The sequence below is a fragment of the Mastomys coucha genome, unplaced genomic scaffold (assembly GCF_008632895.1).
Source record: "Mastomys coucha isolate ucsf_1 unplaced genomic scaffold, UCSF_Mcou_1 pScaffold14, whole genome shotgun sequence".
Lineage (NCBI taxonomy): Eukaryota > Metazoa > Chordata > Mammalia > Rodentia > Muridae > Mastomys > Mastomys coucha.
This window is the reverse complement of record NW_022196896.1, coordinates 93405814-93412209: the sequence shown is the minus strand read 5'-3', so window position 1 is coordinate 93412209 and position 6396 is coordinate 93405814. Positions and strand designations below refer to the sequence as shown.

At 41.1% G+C, this 6396-nt stretch overlaps 1 non-coding gene across 1 annotated transcript; it reads right to left on the bottom strand.

Moving 5' to 3' along the window:
* Positions 1-3503: 3503 nt before the first annotated feature.
* On the bottom strand, positions 3504-3638 carry LOC116089617. The gene has a single exon (XR_004118399.1). It is a non-coding gene; the product is annotated as a small nucleolar RNA SNORA17 (small nucleolar RNA).
* Between the last annotated feature and the right edge of the window lie 2758 nt (positions 3639-6396).

Genomic DNA, 6396 nt, shown 5'->3' with positions numbered 1-6396 from the left:
CACCTATGCTCAACTAAATAGACTTACAGATCTCAAGAATACAAAGACAGATTATCAGAACAGGTAAGGAAATTGAGAAGTGTGCAGGATAAATGTGGGAAACACATCATACATCATGGGGAAGTTCTAGAATTCTATAACCAAGTCTGCTTTCCCATCTCAAAAATTTAATTCCAAGAAACATCTCTAAGGAACCTCCATCCCCACTCTAAATAATATCAATCTAGAAAACACTGTAGCTCAGTGCTTTACCTCATCTTGCCAGATAGAGCGTCAGGCCTGAATCCAAACCAGGGACATGGTACATTATAGAATCATAATTCTTAGAAACATGGCTTTGTGATTGTCAAACAAGTGCAAGAAACAATCCTGGAGCATCTTAGATTATCTCCTGGGGCATATGTAGTTCATACTTTTCACCCCGTGGATAAGATGGTTAAGTACCTCAAGTCCTTTATTTGTTAAAAAAACCTTAGAGTAGATCAGTTATCAAATTCTTAATCTCAAAGATGCTTTTCATCAAGAAGACCCAAGGAAACCACATGAGTTCTACTGGACTCCCCGTGACAGGTAAGAAAAATCAATCTCCTGTGTTCCCCACACTAAGCCCACAAAAGCAACAAGTTGTGTTGGTACACTGATGTTGTGTTTTATTGTCTGATGGTATTCTGATCCTGTGTCTTATTATCTGAGGGCATGGCTGGTATACTGATCCTGTGTTTTATTGTCATCAACTAAGAGTTCCCTCAGTTGATAACTGACCCTGTCACCTAATTACTGTCAGAAAGCATGGCTTCATAACACCCACTGTAAAGTCTTAATAACGATTTTGGCAGTCCTTCAAAGCTTAATTGGTTTATAGTTAACGGCTGTATATCATGGGCCAATTCATTTAGTTACCAAGGGTATCGATTCATAACTGGCTTACTTTGGAGGTTTACCAGTTGCCTTGCTATCATTTTCTTTTTTAACTTATTGGTTCTCTGTGAATTTCACATCATGTACCCCAATCCCACTCATCCCCCCATACCTGCCCTCCACCCTTGCAACATCCCCCCACGACTGAGAAAGAAAAATATCACTATGGAAACCGTAGTGTGTCATACTGTGTCCTACAGTATACCCTTTTGTCCACACTTCTTTGCTTGTAAATGTTCATTGCAATGATTCATTGGTGTGCTATGAGGCCTCTACTTCTACTCTATCAATACTGAAACATCACTGGGAATCTTCTCAAGTGTCCTGATGTTGCCCTGGGTCATAGAGAGATGCTGTAGTTTTTGATCTGCAAGATCAGCTTCTTTGTGCACTCCGACAGTTCATCAATGGGTTAGATGTTTGGGTGGGTCAATTCAAAGCCCTGGATCTGGGCCTGAAAGGTATCTAATCTGATCAGCCCACCAGCTCTCTCTGTACTCATGTCCTCAGGACTGGATCACCTGCAACCAGGGCCAGCTCTAATCCTGCTGCCAAGGCAAGATGCAGGGCCTGTTTCCCAGGTGCTGCATCTGGTGAGGGACAGGACTAGTTCTCCTGACATAGGTGTTGAGGGATGAGTGAGGGGAGGAGGACGTCTCGCCTTCATCTGCACCACTGCACACCAGACAAGATGCAGAGCTGGCTGTCCTGTGCTCATGCCCTTAGGCCAACTCACCTGTAACCCCCACACCCAGAGCCAACTCTACTGTACTTCCCAGGCAAGTTCTGCAGCTAGTGAGGGGCAGGGCCAGCTCTCCTGATCGCCTGATCCCAGGCATGTTGGAAGGGGGAGGACCTATATCTCCCTCAACCATGCCACTGTACAAAAGATGAGTGGCAGGGCCATCTCTCCCATATTCATATGCTTAGGCTGGCTCACCTGCAACTCCCTCAATATGCAGGACCTGCTTTCCCAAATACTGTAGCTGGATGGGGTGAGTTTGGCTCTCCTGTGTTCATGCACCATGGTCCAGCTCGCCTACAATGCCCAGGTGAGAAAGAGGGCCAACTCTGCACAGCCCTCAGACATCAACATGTTCCTGTAACCCCCACACCCAGAGCCAACTCTACTGTACTTTCCAGGCAAGTTCTGCAGCTAGTGAGGGGACATCTGCCTGGACTTTGGTGGTAATAGGCCCCTGCTGCTGCATGGGTTCTATTACCACCATGGGGTAATAGACTCCATGGACACAGACATGACCCTTGGTGGTAGCACAGGCCAGGATTCCACTATGGTACCCAGTGACATCATCTGCTACTCACATCAGTCTGATCCTCATAACCCTCAAGTCTCCAGTTCTCTCTCTCTTCATTATGCCCACATCCTTCTGTTTCTCTTTCTCTTCCATTTCTCCACCACTTACTTGCTCCTCTTAGTGGTGCCTAGGGTCTCTCGAGTATCTTGGATTGTCTCAAGAGTGGTCTCAGGAGTGTTATGCCAAATTCTTGTTTTATGGCACTGGGCAGGATTCATCTCAGGCATGGTCTACCACTGCCATCCCCTCAGGCCTGTGTAGGACTGGACTGGTAATCATTTCAGGCTTGCTTTAATTTTCAGGGAGTGTTGTAACTTTAGTTTTTCAAAACCTATTTTTAATGATGGTTCTTAAATGTTTTAACTCTCTTTTAGTCCACCAGAGGTAGTAGAAAAGAAAGGATATAGGGAAAGTGAACCTGTTTAGAAAAGTTCTTTGGAGCAACTCCCATCTGTGTTGTCTGGAAATCCAGGAGTTCAGTTCACGGGTTAGCAACAGCAGCTCGATCCACTCTAAAACACTTCACTGATACACCAGCAGTCCAGTTCAGTAGAGTTGGAATAGCAAACACGAATCAGCAGCAGTAGCACTACCTACTAGAGACAGCCAGACCTCAGTGTGGCCACAAGTCAGCAGGAGAGAACAGGAAGGATACCAGGAAATGTTCTCAGCTGTGCCTCTCTCAGCAAATCAAGGATCAGCAAAGATGTGAGACCAACAAGCATTGCACAGCTAGCTCTATAAGCAAGCCAGTCTAGCTCAGTCTCTATCACTGTCTGTAGAGTTCTATTTATATCCCTCCAAACATCATTTGTCCTCCATGGGTCTTGCCTCAGCATGTGACTCTGTCTCAGCTGACATCACTCTACCAATCAGTCTGAGTCCTCAGAAGCAGAAACTGCAGCACACCATGAGAAGGTTTTTTGTTTGTTTGTTTTTGTTTTTTTTGGTTTTTTTTTTGTTGTTGTTGTTGTTGTTGTTGTTGTTTTTGTGAATTGTCTCTCTATGGAGTCCTGACAAATGTAGTTCATCTTTGAAATGTAAGGCAGACCAATACGTGTTTGTTGTTAGCAAGGAATCCTTCATCATATGTCCTTTCATGTGCTTGCTTTAGCAGAACATCTCTTCGCTTGTGTCTGCTCCTTCATGAGTCTGCCTTAGCCTTTCACCTGTGTCTATTTCGGGAAAACACTCCTTCATGTGTCTGCCCCACCAAAACACAATCCAACACAACTGACTTTCCAAAGAACCCTTAAGTTTCCACTTCAGAGTGTTAGGCTACTCATCATTCAGATGTTCACAGGTCAGAACACTGATTGAAGAAGAGACATAGCCTCTCTTCTCTGCCACCTACTGATGCACATGTGACACAGCAGACACACCTACAATTCCTCTAGGGGCAGGTGCTAATATTTTTGTGCTTCCATAAACAATTAGGAACTCCTGATTTCACTGTTTTCTATGATTAAAATAATGAAGATGGTATAATATAAATTTTCTGCCAAATTCTATTTTTTGGCATATCACTTTGGAAGCTATAGTGCCCTTTTATAAATTTGTTATGAAAGACATGATTCTAAACATACTTTAGTATCATGTGACTATTAGTCTACCCAGTGTTTATTATGTATATGAATGTTTGCCTGTATGTGTATATGTGTGTATTATCATATGCTTACCTGATGTCCCAAGAAGCCAGAAGAGAGCATCAAAGCCCTAGAAATTGGAGTTACAGATGGCTATAAGCCATCATGTTAGAGCTGATTCAAATCTAGTCCTTGGAAGAAGAGCAGTGCTCTTAACCACTAAGCCATCACTACAGCCCTTCTACCCAGATATCAATAATGATTAGAGGCAAAGAACATCCTTGACTTTAACAGGTTTTTATCATTTATGGGATTTTTCTCAAGAGAGAATATTTTTAAGTTAAATAATACCCAATATTGTATCGTTGTTTGGCTGGATAGCCAAAAGACATGAGATAGAACCAAACATGACTCATAAAAATGTCAATGAAATGATTCATAGTAATATTCTGTTATACATTTCAATTGATACCTAGCCCCAATCATTATCAGAGAGACTTCCTTCAGCAGCTGAAGAGAGCAGATGCAGAGACCCACAGCTAAACATCAGGTGGAACTTAAGGATCTTCACAGAAAAGGGGGAAGGAAGGAAGGATTGTAGGAGCCAGGGGGTCAAGGATACCATGAGAACACAGAATCAACTAAGCAGGGCTCATAGGGGCTCACAGAGACTGAATCAACAATCATGGATCCTGCATTGGTCTAGGTAGGTTCTCTGCTTAAATATTATGATTGCATAGCTTGGTGTTCTTGTGGGGCTCCTAACAGTGGGAGCAGTAGGTATCTCTGACTCTTTTGCTTGATTTTAAGATCCTTCTCTACTAGACTGCCTTGGTCTTATTGTATCTTTTTATGCCATATTCAGCTGATATCCCTAGTCGGCCTGCTCTTTTATGAAGGGAAAAGGACAAGGGAGATCTGGGGAAGAAGGGATGAGGTAGAGGGAGTAGGAGAAATGTAGGGAGGGGAAACTGTGGTTGGGGTGTCATGTATGAAAGAATAAATTGAGAGAGAGAATAATTCAGATAATCTTATTCTAAATCATAAGACCTATTTCTCACTTCCCATAATATCCAAAAGTCTTATTGTAGGTTTCTCTGTCTGCTTTGACTTTTTTTTTAAATGTGTGAGGGAGATGTGCAAGGAATACAGGTACCTTTAGACACCAGAGGCATCAGCTCCACATAGAGCTGTAGGCATAGGTAGTTGTAAGCTGTGAATGAAGCAGGGATCCTATCAATAATAGTGCGAGCTTGTAACTGCTGGCCATCTCCTCAGCACAACTCTGTCCACTTCTAACATTTCAATTCTTCTTCATTTCCTCTCCTGAACTCCAAACTCAGTGTTATTTTTCCAACTCTCATGCACTGTTTTCTTCCCTAAGACCTAGTAAAATTGCCCTCCTCCATGCCTAGAAATTCTTCTTCTTCATCTTGTCAGGGCACTATGTCTCAGGTCACATATCATCCATCTACCCAGTTACTCCCCACAATATAATCTGTTTGTATCATCTCCATAACACTCCATTCTTTGAGATGAGCTTATTGATTCATTATGTGATTTCTAAACATTCTGTCATCTCTGACACATTATCTGTCTTGTTCATCAGTTTATCTCCAAGGGACATGGCAAATTCTTAATAAACATTTTAAATACCTCTTACTTGAATGCATAAGTAAAAGCAGCTACATTATCAGAATTGCAAGACAAGCAACCATGAGTTTATATAATACTAAATATTATATAAATGCTTTCAAAATTTATTGTGCTATGTCATATCATATTTAAAGGATTTATTCATCTCTAAAAGATTTATTGGAAATGCTCATCTTTGATATTTATGCACAAGCATGACTAAGACTCATGTGATTCATCTGGAATCATACATCTCTTGTACCAAATTGTATTTCTGTTCCTGGCTACCAAAAAAACTTAGGCTAAAGTTAAAGACATAGTTTCAAATGACAGAACTGTATGGTGGACATTTGGAGTGTTATATTCACCCCTGAGTCACATATGACATTTGTTTACATATCTGATAGTTTTATTTTAATATTATTATTTTATATTCTCTATGAATACTATCACATAAACTATCTAAAATAAGTTAGGAAAATCAACAACCAAATAACCTATGTATGCTCACTTAACAGTGGATAGCATAGCTCAGGAGCCCATCTTTGCAATTGTTTCAAGGGTTTCTCCCCTTCAAACCAAGGTGACTTTTAGATTCTTTTGGCTATAAATCAAATTTTAATGAAACACTTAAGGCATATCATAATTAGTTCATAACATCAATCCAATAAAATTTTAAGCCCTTTATTTATATACATTTTGCATAATATGAGACTAGAAATTGACTTGTCCAACAATAGATCTGCCTAAATAATCTGCCTAATAGACCTTTGCTAAATTCACAGGATGAGCACATGACCTTGCATGGCTTAAGACTCAATGCAAGAGTAAAGCAGTTGTTAAAGGCTGGAGACAGAAACAAAAGTGATCCAATTCTCTCCCTAGTCTGGAGTTATACTTGTCCACAGTCAGAAGCTGCAGAACACTTTATATAATGGGTG